At 44.3% G+C, this 13,421-nt stretch overlaps 19 non-coding genes across 19 annotated transcripts; all 19 read left to right on the top strand.

The window, feature by feature from the left end:
• Positions 1-1,642: 1,642 nt before the first annotated feature.
• LOC130400139 (5S ribosomal RNA) lies at positions 1,643-1,761 on the top strand. Its single transcript, XR_008902617.1, has one exon. It is a non-coding gene; the product is annotated as a 5S ribosomal RNA (ribosomal RNA).
• A 529-nt stretch (positions 1,762-2,290) lies between these two features.
• On the top strand, positions 2,291-2,409 carry LOC130398709 (5S ribosomal RNA). Its single transcript, XR_008901266.1, has one exon. It is a non-coding gene; the product is annotated as a 5S ribosomal RNA (ribosomal RNA).
• Positions 2,410-2,938: 529 nt separating this feature from the next.
• Positions 2,939-3,057, top strand: LOC130398710 (5S ribosomal RNA). The gene has a single exon (XR_008901267.1). It is a non-coding gene; the product is annotated as a 5S ribosomal RNA (ribosomal RNA).
• A 529-nt stretch (positions 3,058-3,586) lies between these two features.
• On the top strand, positions 3,587-3,705 carry LOC130398711 (5S ribosomal RNA). Its single transcript, XR_008901268.1, has one exon. It is a non-coding gene; the product is annotated as a 5S ribosomal RNA (ribosomal RNA).
• A 529-nt stretch (positions 3,706-4,234) lies between these two features.
• On the top strand, positions 4,235-4,353 carry LOC130398712 (5S ribosomal RNA). Its single transcript, XR_008901269.1, has one exon. It is a non-coding gene; the product is annotated as a 5S ribosomal RNA (ribosomal RNA).
• Positions 4,354-4,882: 529 nt separating this feature from the next.
• On the top strand, positions 4,883-5,001 carry LOC130398714 (5S ribosomal RNA). The gene has a single exon (XR_008901270.1). It is a non-coding gene; the product is annotated as a 5S ribosomal RNA (ribosomal RNA).
• A 529-nt stretch (positions 5,002-5,530) lies between these two features.
• Positions 5,531-5,649, top strand: LOC130398715 (5S ribosomal RNA). The gene has a single exon (XR_008901271.1). It is a non-coding gene; the product is annotated as a 5S ribosomal RNA (ribosomal RNA).
• Positions 5,650-6,167: 518 nt separating this feature from the next.
• LOC130398716 (5S ribosomal RNA) lies at positions 6,168-6,286 on the top strand. Its single transcript, XR_008901272.1, has one exon. It is a non-coding gene; the product is annotated as a 5S ribosomal RNA (ribosomal RNA).
• Positions 6,287-6,815: 529 nt separating this feature from the next.
• Positions 6,816-6,934, top strand: LOC130398717 (5S ribosomal RNA). The gene has a single exon (XR_008901273.1). It is a non-coding gene; the product is annotated as a 5S ribosomal RNA (ribosomal RNA).
• A 529-nt stretch (positions 6,935-7,463) lies between these two features.
• On the top strand, positions 7,464-7,582 carry LOC130398718 (5S ribosomal RNA). The gene has a single exon (XR_008901274.1). It is a non-coding gene; the product is annotated as a 5S ribosomal RNA (ribosomal RNA).
• Positions 7,583-8,109: 527 nt separating this feature from the next.
• LOC130398719 (5S ribosomal RNA) lies at positions 8,110-8,228 on the top strand. Its single transcript, XR_008901275.1, has one exon. It is a non-coding gene; the product is annotated as a 5S ribosomal RNA (ribosomal RNA).
• A 528-nt stretch (positions 8,229-8,756) lies between these two features.
• LOC130398721 (5S ribosomal RNA) lies at positions 8,757-8,875 on the top strand. Its single transcript, XR_008901277.1, has one exon. It is a non-coding gene; the product is annotated as a 5S ribosomal RNA (ribosomal RNA).
• Positions 8,876-9,403: 528 nt separating this feature from the next.
• Positions 9,404-9,522, top strand: LOC130398722 (5S ribosomal RNA). The gene has a single exon (XR_008901278.1). It is a non-coding gene; the product is annotated as a 5S ribosomal RNA (ribosomal RNA).
• A 529-nt stretch (positions 9,523-10,051) lies between these two features.
• Positions 10,052-10,170, top strand: LOC130400038 (5S ribosomal RNA). Its single transcript, XR_008902524.1, has one exon. It is a non-coding gene; the product is annotated as a 5S ribosomal RNA (ribosomal RNA).
• A 529-nt stretch (positions 10,171-10,699) lies between these two features.
• On the top strand, positions 10,700-10,818 carry LOC130398723 (5S ribosomal RNA). Its single transcript, XR_008901279.1, has one exon. It is a non-coding gene; the product is annotated as a 5S ribosomal RNA (ribosomal RNA).
• Positions 10,819-11,347: 529 nt separating this feature from the next.
• LOC130398724 (5S ribosomal RNA) lies at positions 11,348-11,466 on the top strand. The gene has a single exon (XR_008901280.1). It is a non-coding gene; the product is annotated as a 5S ribosomal RNA (ribosomal RNA).
• A 528-nt stretch (positions 11,467-11,994) lies between these two features.
• On the top strand, positions 11,995-12,113 carry LOC130398725 (5S ribosomal RNA). The gene has a single exon (XR_008901281.1). It is a non-coding gene; the product is annotated as a 5S ribosomal RNA (ribosomal RNA).
• Positions 12,114-12,641: 528 nt separating this feature from the next.
• LOC130400652 (5S ribosomal RNA) lies at positions 12,642-12,761 on the top strand. The gene has a single exon (XR_008903130.1). It is a non-coding gene; the product is annotated as a 5S ribosomal RNA (ribosomal RNA).
• Positions 12,762-13,291: 530 nt separating this feature from the next.
• Positions 13,292-13,410, top strand: LOC130399603 (5S ribosomal RNA). The gene has a single exon (XR_008902109.1). It is a non-coding gene; the product is annotated as a 5S ribosomal RNA (ribosomal RNA).
• Positions 13,411-13,421: the final 11 nt, after the last annotated feature.

The following is a 13,421-nucleotide window of genomic DNA, read 5'->3' on the forward strand; positions in this document are numbered from 1 at the left end:
GCGATTGATAAGACCACGGCTCGACATCTTGGCATATTGGATGACTTTTTGCTGGAGTGGAGAGATATAGATTCTCGCGCAAATCTTTAATATATTTAAATAGCCTTACATAGCCAACACTACCAATCGAGGACCTGGCCTCAGTTCACTCCAGACTATTTGCGTAGCCCTCCGTTTTTTTTCAAATGGTAGTTTTATCTAGGCTATAATGCTGGAGATGCTGAGCACATCACAGTCGTTTCAGATGACCCATCCAAGATTTGTATCGGCCTCCTATCATACAAAGAGCAATATTGTCTGAGTACTATGCCGAGAGGCATTTACAACATAAAGTATAAAATAGTCCTAACGGACTTGCATCCACTGGAGAATGTTCGATCGTAGCCGGCGGCTTCATACAAGCACTGATCCATCTTGATCTGTGAAGTTGATGAATTGTCACTTTTAGGTTTTCTACCCAGTTTACCAAAAAAGAAACATTTGGAATAGTATGCGCTGTGGCAAGCACACGGTTTGCATGTGTTACTTCGAAGGCAAAAAAAATCTAAAATACAAGAAAACACAAAAACCTACATTCAACCAGTGTGGGGTATGGCCCATGACTCTCTGAGGTGGTAGGTACCTCCAGGTACCCCCTCCATGCCATGGGCGCCCTGAATTTATGTTTATTAACAGCTCCTCCACCGGGGTCAAGACAATTTGAGGGCCAGATCCAGTCTGCCGACTGTCGGCCTTTTCACGATTGGCTTAAAAAAATGGCTTATTTAAATTTATACCAATACGATGGTGGGAAAAGCTTACCAGTTTGTATGTTTTTTATACTTCATTTTTATACTTGATTCCTCTGACCGCTTGGAAGCAATCGGAGTACATATTGTTTTAGAAGAAAGGGGTTATGTGGTAGGATCTTTAAGAATGCTTAACTGGGATATTTATATATTCATGGCTCAAATATTAAGGATCATGCTTTTGACGTGTAACTAACGCATTTACGCGGTCAGCGATCTGCTGCCAGGCTTTGGTTCTCCGGGTTCCAGAGGTTTTAGCGTTCCCTTTTCTTGTGATAATGTCCTTCTCCTCGTCATAGCTCTCCAGGAGAACCTGGAGTTCCATTTCATTGAAATAAGCGGCCCGTTTCGCCATATCGATCAGGGTTTCCATGATCCATACATCACGTCTTTTTAAGTTTGGCGTGGACGCGCACAACCCTGTGTTAACCAACCCCGAGTTGATTGAACTAATGCATAACCGCTGCTGTGGAACCGAAAACTCTGGGTTGGTCGGCACAGGGTCAATCAACCTAGAGTTCAGCGTTAACTCAGTGTTTGTTAAACCTCCGTTCGTGGAACACCCCTCTGATCATGGGAGGACGTCAAAAAATCACCACCCATTCTCTGACACTTTAACCGTTAACCTTGGTTCAAACATTTAACATCACACGCACACGCAGTGTATTTCAGATAATTAATGAATTCAGATGTCACAATGATCGTTTACATGGATAAGGAGTCCTACTGAATCAATTACTGCCGTTTATATCTAACTAATGATTGTTTTTGTAAAAGTGTAACGTCGAGCCTCAGCAGCTTTCTCACTCCTTATGTGCTACTGTATAAAACCTGGTTTTGCGCCTGCACTAATTGCTTTCGGCCATACCACCCTGAACACGCCCGATCTCGTCTGATCTCGGAAGCTAAGCAGGGTCGGGCCTGGTTAGTACTTGGATGGGAGACCGCCTGGGAATACCAGGTGCTGTAAGCTTTTTCTTTTTCAACTCGAGCTCATTGACTCCGTGGCCTACCGTGGCGTACCGTGACCTGATGTTTACTGCCAACCGCTTTGGAGGATTTAAGCAACATACAAAAACTGACAACGTCTCTCAAAACTATTTTTGTGAAACATGAGGACAGTATAGTGATACTGCCAGCAGGGAGCACCAGAGAGCTGAACCGACAGTTGTACATTTCTTAAACTTTCACCAACACAAACACGCACGCTCACTTCAGATCATGGGAGGACGTCAAAAAATCACCACCCATTCTCTGACACTTTAACCGTTAACCTTGGTTCAAACATTTAACATCACACGCACACGCAGTGTATTTCAGATAATTAATGAATTCAGATGTCACAATGATCGTTTACATGGATAAGGAGTCCTACTGAATCAATTACTGCCGTTTATATCTAACTAATGATTGTTTTTGTAAGAGTGTAACGTCGAGCCTCAGCAGCTTTCTCACTCCTTATGTGCTACTGTATAAAACCTGGTTTTGCGCCTGCACTAATTGCTTACGGCCATACCACCCTGAACACGCCCGATCTCGTCTGATCTCGGAAGCTAAGCAGGGTCGGGCCTGGTTAGTACTTGGATGGGAGACCGCCTGGGAATACCAGGTGCTGTAAGCTTTTTCTTTTTCAACTCGAGCTCATTGACTCCGTGGCCTACCGTGGCGTACCGTGACCTGATGTTTACTGCCAACCGCTTTGGAGGATTTAAGCAACATACAAAAACTGACAACGTCTCTCAAAACTATTTTTGTGAAACATGAGGACAGTATAGTGATACTGCCAGCAGGGAGCACCAGAGAGCTGAACCGACAGTTGTACATTTCTTAAACTTTCACCAACACAAACACGCACGCTCACTTCAGATCATGGGAGGACGTCAAAAAATCACCACCCATTCTCTGACACTTTAACCGTTAACCTTGGTTCAAACATTTAACATCACACGCACACGCAGTGTATTTCAGATAATTAATGAATTCAGATGTCACAATGATCGTTTACATGGATAAGGAGTCCTACTGAATCAATTACTGCCGTTTATATCTAACTAATGATTGTTTTTGTAAAAGTGTAACGTCGAGCCTCAGCAGCTTTCTCACTCCTTATGTGCTACTGTATAAAACCTGGTTTTGCGCCTGCACTAATTGCTTACGGCCATACCACCCTGAACACGCCCGATCTCGTCTGATCTCGGAAGCTAAGCAGGGTCGGGCCTGGTTAGTACTTGGATGGGAGACCGCCTGGGAATACCAGGTGCTGTAAGCTTTTTCTTTTTCAACTCGAGCTCATTGACTCCGTGGCCTACCGTGGCGTACCGTGACCTGATGTTTACTGCCAACCGCTTTGGAGGATTTAAGCAACATACAAAAACTGACAACGTCTCTCAAAACTATTTTTGTGAAACATGAGGACAGTATAGTGATACTGCCAGCAGGGAGCACCAGAGAGCTGAACCGACAGTTGTACATTTCTTAAACTTTCACCAACACAAACACGCACGCTCACTTCAGATCATGGGAGGACGTCAAAAAATCACCACCCATTCTCTGACACTTTAACCGTTAACCTTGGTTCAAACATTTAACATCACACGCACACGCAGTGTATTTCAGATAATTAATGAATTCAGATGTCACAATGATCGTTTACATGGATAAGGAGTCCTACTGAATCAATTACTGCCGTTTATATCTAACTAATGATTGTTTTTGTAAAAGTGTAACGTCGAGCCTCAGCAGCTTTCTCACTCCTTATGTGCTACTGTATAAAACCTGGTTTTGCGCCTGCACTAATTGCTTACGGCCATACCACCCTGAACACGCCCGATCTCGTCTGATCTCGGAAGCTAAGCAGGGTCGGGCCTGGTTAGTACTTGGATGGGAGACCGCCTGGGAATACCAGGTGCTGTAAGCTTTTTCTTTTTCAACTCGAGCTCATTGACTCCGTGGCCTACCGTGGCGTACCGTGACCTGATGTTTACTGCCAACCGCTTTGGAGGATTTAAGCAACATACAAAAACTGACAACGTCTCTCAAAACTATTTTTGTGAAACATGAGGACAGTATAGTGATACTGCCAGCAGGGAGCACCAGAGAGCTGAACCGACAGTTGTACATTTCTTAAACTTTCACCAACACAAACACGCACGCTCACTTCAGATCATGGGAGGACGTCAAAAAATCACCACCCATTCTCTGACACTTTAACCGTTAACCTTGGTTCAAACATTTAACATCACACGCACACGCAGTGTATTTCAGATAATTAATGAATTCAGATGTCACAATGATCGTTTACATGGATAAGGAGTCCTACTGAATCAATTACTGCCGTTTATATCTAACTAATGATTGTTTTTGTAAAAGTGTAACGTCGAGCCTCAGCAGCTTTCTCACTCCTTATGTGCTACTGTATAAAACCTGGTTTTGCGCCTGCACTAATTGCTTACGGCCATACCACCCTGAACACGCCCGATCTCGTCTGATCTCGGAAGCTAAGCAGGGTCGGGCCTGGTTAGTACTTGGATGGGAGACCGCCTGGGAATACCAGGTGCTGTAAGCTTTTTCTTTTTCAACTCGAGCTCATTGACTCCGTGGCCTACCGTGGCGTACCGTGACCTGATGTTTACTGCCAACCGCTTTGGAGGATTTAAGCAACATACAAAAACTGACAACGTCTCTCAAAACTATTTTTGTGAAACATGAGGACAGTATAGTGATACTGCCAGCAGGGAGCACCAGAGAGCTGAACCGACAGTTGTACATTTCTTAAACTTTCACCAACACAAACACGCACGCTCACTTCAGATCATGGGAGGACGTCAAAAAATCACCACCCATTCTCTGACACTTTAACCGTTAACCTTGGTTCAAACATTTAACATCACACGCACACGCAGTGTATTTCAGATAATTAATGAATTCAGATGTCACAATGATCGTTTACATGGATAAGGAGTCCTACTGAATCAATTACTGCCGTTTATATCTAACTAATGATTGTTTTTGTAAAAGTGTAACGTCGAGCCTCAGCAGCTTTCTCACTCCTTATGTGCTACTGTATAAAACCTGGTTTTGCGCCTGCACTAATTGCTTACGGCCATACCACCCTGAACACGCCCGATCTCGTCTGATCTCGGAAGCTAAGCAGGGTCGGGCCTGGTTAGTACTTGGATGGGAGACCGCCTGGGAATACCAGGTGCTGTAAGCTTTTTCTTTTTCAACTCGAGCTCATTGACTCCGTGGCCTACCGTGGCGTACCGTGACCTGATGTTTACTGCCAACCGCTTTGGAGGATTTAAGCAACATACAAAAACTGACAACGTCTCTCAAAACTATTTTTGTGAAACATGAGGACAGTATAGTGATACTGCCAGCAGGGAGCACCAGAGAGCTGAACCGACAGTTGTACATTTCTTAAACTTTCACCAACACAAACACGCACGCTCACTTCAGATCATGGGAGGACGTCAAAAAATCACCACCCATTCTCTGACACTTTAACCGTTAACCTTGGTTCAAACATTTAACATCACACGCACACGCAGTGTATTTCAGATAATTAATGAATTCAGATGTCACAATGATCGTTTACATGGATAAGGAGTCCTACTGAATCAATTACTGCCGTTTATATCTAACTAATGATTGTTTTTGTAAGAGTGTAACGTCGAGCCTCAGCAGCTTTCTCACTCCTTATGTGCTACTGTATAAAACCTGGTTTTGCGCCTGCACTAATTGCTTACGGCCATACCACCCTGAACACGCCCGATCTCGTCTGATCTCGGAAGCTAAGCAGGGTCGGGCCTGGTTAGTACTTGGATGGGAGACCGCCTGGGAATACCAGGTGCTGTAAGCTTTTTCTTTTTCAACTCGAGCTCATTGACTCCGTGGCGTACCGTGACCTGATGTTTACTGCCAACCGCTTTGGAGGATTTAAGCAACATACAAAAACTGACAACGTCTCTCAAAACTATTTTTGTGAAACATGAGGACAGTATAGTGATACTGCCAGCAGGGAGCACCAGAGAGCTGAACCGACAGTTGTACATTTCTTAAACTTTCACCAACACAAACACGCACGCTCACTTCAGATCATGGGAGGACGTCAAAAAATCACCACCCATTCTCTGACACTTTAACCGTTAACCTTGGTTCAAACATTTAACATCACACGCACACGCAGTGTATTTCAGATAATTAATGAATTCAGATGTCACAATGATCGTTTACATGGATAAGGAGTCCTACTGAATCAATTACTGCCGTTTATATCTAACTAATGATTGTTTTTGTAAAGTGTAACGTCGAGCCTCAGCAGCTTTCTCACTCCTTATGTGCTACTGTATAAAACCTGGTTTTGCGCCTGCACTAATTGCTTACGGCCATACCACCCTGAACACGCCCGATCTCGTCTGATCTCGGAAGCTAAGCAGGGTCGGGCCTGGTTAGTACTTGGATGGGAGACCGCCTGGGAATACCAGGTGCTGTAAGCTTTTTCTTTTTCAACTCGAGCTCATTGCCTCCGTGGCCTACCGTGGCGTACCGTGACCTGATGTTTACTGCCAACCGCTTTGGAGGATTTAAGCAACATACAAAAACTGACAACGTCTCTCAAAACTATTTTTGTGAAACATGAGGACAGTATAGTGATACTGCCAGCAGGGAGCACCAGAGAGCTGAACCGACAGTTGTACATTTCTTAAACTTTCACCAACACAAACACGCACGCTCACTTCAGATCATGGGAGGACGTCAAAAAATCACCACCCATTCTCTGACACTTTAACCGTTAACCTTGGTTCAAACATTTAACATCACACGCACACGCAGTGTATTTCAGATAATTAATGAATTCAGATGTCACAATGATCGTTTACATGGATAAGGAGTCCTACTGAATCAATTACTGCCGTTTATATCTAACTAATGATTGTTTTTGTAAAAGTGTAACGTCGAGCCTCAGCAGCTTTCTCACTCCTTATGTGCTACTGTATAAAACCTGGTTTTGCGCCTGCACTAATTGCTTACGGCCATACCACCCTGAACACGCCCGATCTCGTCTGATCTCGGAAGCTAAGCAGGGTCGGGCCTGGTTAGTACTTGGATGGGAGACCGCCTGGGAATACCAGGTGCTGTAAGCTTTTTCTTTTTCAACTCGAGCTCATTGACTCCGTGGCCTACCGTGGCGTACCGTGACCTGATGTTTACTGCCAACCGCTTTGGAGGATTTAAGCAACATACAAAAACTGACAACGTCTCTCAAAACTATTTTTGTGAAACATGAGGACAGTATAGTGATACTGCCAGCAGGGAGCACCAGAGAGCTGAACCGACAGTTGTACATTTCTTAAACTTTCACCAACACAAACACGCACGCTCACTTCAGATCATGGGAGGACGTCAAAAAATCACCACCCATTCTCTGACACTTTAACCGTTAACCTTGGTTCAAACATTTAACATCACACGCACACGCAGTGTATTTCAGATAATTAATGAATTCAGATGTCACAATGATCGTTTACATGGATAAGGAGTCCTACTGAATCAATTACTGCCGTTTATATCTAACTAATGATTGTTTTTGTAAAAGTGTAACGTCGAGCCTCAGCAGCTTTCTCACTCCTTATGTGCTACTGTATAAAACCTGGTTTTGCGCCTGCACTAATTGCTTACGGCCATACCACCCTGAACACGCCCGATCTCGTCTGATCTCGGAAGCTAAGCAGGGTCGGGCCTGGTTAGTACTTGGATGGGAGACCGCCTGGGAATACCAGGTGCTGTAAGCTTTTTCTTTTTCAACTCGAGCTCATTGACTCCGTGGCTACCGTGGCGTACCGTGACCTGATGTTTACTGCCAACCGCTTTGGAGGATTTAAGCAACATACAAAAACTGACAACGTCTCTCAAAACTATTTTTGTGAAACATGAGGACAGTATAGTGATACTGCCAGCAGGGAGCACCAGAGAGCTGAACCGACAGTTGTACATTTCTTAAACTTTCACCAACACAAACACGCACGCTCACTTCAGATCATGGGAGGACGTCAAAAAATCACCACCCATTCTCTGACACTTTAACCGTTAACCTTGGTTCAAACATTTAACATCACACGCACACGCAGTGTATTTCAGATAATTAATGAATTCAGATGTCACAATGATCGTTTACATGGATAAGGAGTCCTACTGAATCAATTACTGCCGTTTATATCTAACTAATGATTGTTTTTGTAAAGTGTAACGTCGAGCCTCAGCAGCTTTCTCACTCCTTATGTGCTACTGTATAAAACCTGGTTTTGCGCCTGCACTAATTGCTTACGGCCATACCACCCTGAACACGCCCGATCTCGTCTGATCTCGGAAGCTAAGCAGGGTCGGGCCTGGTTAGTACTTGGATGGGAGACCGCCTGGGAATACCAGGTGCTGTAAGCTTTTTCTTTTTCAACTCGAGCTCATTGACTCCGTGGCCTACCGTGGGTACCGTGACCTGATGTTTACTGCCAACCGCTTTGGAGGATTTAAGCAACATACAAAAACTGACAACGTCTCTCAAAACTATTTTTGTGAAACATGAGGACAGTATAGTGATACTGCCAGCAGGGAGCACCAGAGAGCTGAACCGACAGTTGTACATTTCTTAAACTTTCACCAACACAAACACGCACGCTCACTTCAGATCATGGGAGGACGTCAAAAAATCACCACCCATTCTCTGACACTTTAACCGTTAACCTTGGTTCAAACATTTAACATCACACGCACACGCAGTGTATTTCAGATAATTAATGAATTCAGATGTCACAATGATCGTTTACATGGATAAGGAGTCCTACTGAATCAATTACTGCCGTTTATATCTAACTAATGATTGTTTTTGTAAAAGTGTAACGTCGAGCCTCAGCAGCTTTCTCACTCCTTATGTGCTACTGTATAAAACCTGGTTTTGCGCCTGCACTAATTGCTTACGGCCATACCACCCTGAACACGCCCGATCTCGTCTGATCTCGGAAGCTAAGCAGGGTCGGGCCTGGTTAGTACTTGGATGGGAGACCGCCTGGGAATACCAGGTGCTGTAAGCTTTTTCTTTTTCAACTCGAGCTCATTGACTCCGTGGCCTACCGTGGCGTACCGTGACCTGATGTTTACTGCCAACCGCTTTGGAGGATTTAAGCAACATACAAAAACTGACAACGTCTCTCAAAACTATTTTTGTGAAACATGAGGACAGTATAGTGATACTGCCAGCAGGGAGCACCAGAGAGCTGAACCGACAGTTGTACATTTCTTAAACTTTCACCAACACAAACACGCACGCTCACTTCAGATCATGGGAGGACGTCAAAAAATCACCACCCATTCTCTGACACTTTAACCGTTAACCTTGGTTCAAACATTTAACATCACACGCACACGCAGTGTATTTCAGATAATTAATGAATTCAGATGTCACAATGATCGTTTACATGGATAAGGAGTCCTACTGAATCAATTACTGCCGTTTATATCTAACTAATGATTGTTTTTGTAAAAGTGTAACGTCGAGCCTCAGCAGCTTCTCACTCCTTATGTGCTACTGTATAAAACCTGGTTTTGCGCCTGCACTAATTGCTTACGGCCATACCACCCTGAACACGCCCGATCTCGTCTGATCTCGGAAGCTAAGCAGGGTCGGGCCTGGTTAGTACTTGGATGGGAGACCGCCTGGGAATACCAGGTGCTGTAAGCTTTTTCTTTTTCAACTCGAGCTCATTGACTCCGTGGCCTACCGTGGCGTACCGTGACCTGATGTTTACTGCCAACCGCTTTGGAGGATTTAAGCAACATACAAAAACTGACAACGTCTCTCAAAACTATTTTTGTGAAACATGAGGACAGTATAGTGATACTGCCAGCAGGGAGCACCAGAGAGCTGAACCGACAGTTGTACATTTCTTAAACTTTCACCAACACAAACACGCACGCTCACTTCAGATCATGGGAGGACGTCAAAAAATCACCACCCATTCTCTGACACTTTAACCGTTAACCTTGGTTCAAACATTTAACATCACACGCACACGCAGTGTATTTCAGATAATTAATGAATTCAGATGTCACAATGATCGTTTACATGGATAAGGAGTCCTACTGAATCAATTACTGCCGTTTATATCTAACTAATGATTGTTTTTGTAAGAGTGTAACGTCGAGCCTCAGCAGCTTTCTCACTCCTTATGTGCTACTGTATAAAACCTGGTTTTGCGCCTGCACTAATTGCTTACGGCCATACCACCCTGAACACGCCCGATCTCGTCTGATCTCGGAAGCTAAGCAGGGTCGGGCCTGGTTAGTACTTGGATGGGAGACCGCCTGGGAATAACAGGTGCTGTAAGCTTTTTCTTTTTCAACTCGAGCTCATTGACTCCGTGGCCTACCGTGGCGTACCGTGACCTGATGTTTACTGCCAACCGCTTTGGAGGATTTAAGCAACATACAAAAACTGACAACGTCTCTCAAAACTATTTTTGTGAAACATGAGGACAGTATAGTGATACTGCCAGCAGGGAGCACCAGAGAGCTGAACCGACAGTTGTACATTTCTTAAACTTTCACCAACACAAACACGCACGCTCACTTCAGATCATGGGAGGACGTCAAAAAATCACCACCCATTCTCTGACACTTTAACCGTTAACCTTGGTTCAAACATTTAACATCACACGCACACGCAGTGTATTTCAGATAATTAATGAATTCAGATGTCACAATGATCGTTTACATGGATAAGGAGTCCTACTGAATCAATTACTGCCGTTTATATCTAACTAATGATTGTTTTTGTAAAAGTGTAACGTCGAGCCTCAGCAGCTTTCTCACTCCTTATGTGCTACTGTATAAAACCTGGTTTTGCGCCTGCACTAATTGCTTACGGCCATACCACCCTGAACACGCCCGATCTCGTCTGATCTCGGAAGCTAAGCAGGGTCGGGCCTGGTTAGTACTTGGATGGGAGACCGCCTGGGAATACCAGGTGCTGTAAGCTTTTTCTTTTTCAACTCGAGCTCATTGCCTCCGTGGCCTACCGTGGCGTACCGTGACCTGATGTTTACTGCCAACCGCTTTGGAGGATTTAAGCAACATACAAAAACTGACAACGTCTCTCAAAACTATTTTTGTGAAACATGAGGACAGTATAGTGATACTGCCAGCAGGGAGCACCAGAGAGCTGAACCGACAGTTGTACATTTCTTAAACTTTCACCAACACAAACACGCACGCTCACTTCAGATCATGGGAGGACGTCAAAAAATCACCACCCATTCTCTGACACTTTAACCGTTAACCTTGGTTCAAACATTTAACATCACACGCACACGCAGTGTATTTCAGATAATTAATGAATTCAGATGTCACAATGATCGTTTACATGGATAAGGAGTCCTACTGAATCAATTACTGCCGTTTATATCTAACTAATGATTGTTTTTGTAAAAGTGTAACGTCGAGCCTCAGCAGCTTTCTCACTCCTTATGTGCTACTGTATAAAACCTGGTTTTGCGCCTGCACTAATTGCTTACGGCCATACCACCCTGAACACGCCCGATCTCGTCTGATCTCGGAAGCTAAGCAGGGTCGGGCCTGGTTAGTACTTGGATGGGAGACCGCCTGGGAATACCAGGTGCTGTAAGCTTTTCTTTTTCAACTCGAGCTCATTGACTCCGTGGCCTACCGTGGCGTACCGTGACCTGATGTTTACTGCCAACCGCTTTGGAGGATTTAAGCAACATACAAAAACTGACAACGTCTCTCAAAACTATTTTTGTGAAACATGAGGACAGTATAGTGATACTGCCAGCAGGGAGCACCAGAGAGCTGAACCGACAGTTGTACATTTCTTAAACTTTCACCAACACAAACACGCACGCTCACTTCAGATCATGGGAGGACGTCAAAAAATCACCACCCATTCTCTGACACTTTAACCGTTAACCTTGGTTCAAACATTTAACATCACACGCACACGCAGTGTATTTCAGATAATTAATGAATTCAGATGTCACAATGATCGTTTACATGGATAAGGAGTCCTACTGAATCAATTACTGCCGTTTATATCTAACTAATGATTGTTTTTGTAAGAGTGTAACGTCGAGCCTCAGCAGCTTTCTCACTCCTTATGTGCTACTGTATAAAACCTGGTTTTGCGCCTGCACTAATTGCTTACGGCCATACCACCCTGAACACGCCCGATCTCGTCTGATCTCGGAAGCTAAGCAGGGTCGGGCCTGGTTAGTACTTGGATGGGAGACCGCCTGGGAATACCAGGTGCTGTAAGCTTTTTCTTTTTCAACTCGAGCTCATTGACTCCGTGGCCTACCGTGGCGTACCGTGACCTGATGTTTACTGCCAACCGCTTTGGAGGATTTAAGCAACATACAAAAACTGACAACGTCTCTCAAAACTATTTTTGTGAAACATGAGGACAGTATAGTGATACTGCCAGCAGGGAGCACCAGAGAGCTGAAACGACAGTTGTACATTTCTTAAACTTTCACCAACACAAACACGCACGCTCACTTCAGATCATGGGAGGACGTCAAAAAATCACCACCCATTCTCTGACACTTTAACCGTTAACCTTGGTTCAAACATTTAACATCACACGCACACGCAGTGTATTTCAGATAATTAATGAATTCAGATGTCACAATGATCGTTTACATGGATAAGGAGTCCTACTGAATCAATTACTGCCGTTTATATCTAACTAATGATTGTTTTTGTAAAGTGTAACGTCGAGCCTCAGCAGCTTTCTCACTCCTTATGTGCTACTGTATAAAACCTGGTTTTGCGCCTGCACTAATTGCTTACGGCCATACCACCCTGAACACGCCCGATCTCGTCTGATCTCGGAAAGCTAAGCAGGGTCGGGCCTGGTTAGTACTTGGATGGGAGACCGCCTGGGAATACCAGGTGCTGTAAGCTTTTTCTTTTTCAACTCGAGCTCATTGACTCCGTGGCCTACCGTGGCGTACCGTGACCTGATGTTTACTGCCAACCGCTTTGGAGGATTTAAGCAACATACAAAAACTGACAACGTCTCTCAAAACTATTTTTGTGAAACATGAGGACAGTATAGTGATACTGCCAGCAGGGAGCACCAGAGAGCTGAACCGACAGTTGTACATTTCTTAAACTTTCACCAACACAAACACGCACGCTCACTTCAGATCATGGGAGGACGTCAAAAAATCACCACCCATTCTCTGACACTTTAACCGTTAACCTTGGTTCAAACATTTAACATCACACGCACACGCAGTGTATTTCAGATAATTAATGAATTCAGATGTCACAATGATCGTTTACATGGATAAGGAGTCCTACTGAATCAATTACTGCCGTTTATATCTAACTAATGATTGTTTTTGTAAAGAGTGTAACGTCGAGCCTCAGCAGCTTTCTCACTCCTTATGTGCTACTGTATAAAACCTGGGTTTGCGCCTGCACTAATTGCTTACGGCCATACCACCCTGAACACGCCCGATCTCGTCTGATCTCGGAAGCTAAGCAGGGTCGGGCCTGGTTAGTACTTGGATGGGAGACCGCCTGGGAATACCAGGTGCTGTAAGCATTTTCTTTTTC

The sequence above is a fragment of the Gadus chalcogrammus genome, chromosome 12, assembly GCF_026213295.1.
Source record: "Gadus chalcogrammus isolate NIFS_2021 chromosome 12, NIFS_Gcha_1.0, whole genome shotgun sequence".
NCBI classification, from domain to species: Eukaryota; Metazoa; Chordata; class Actinopteri; order Gadiformes; family Gadidae; genus Gadus; species Gadus chalcogrammus.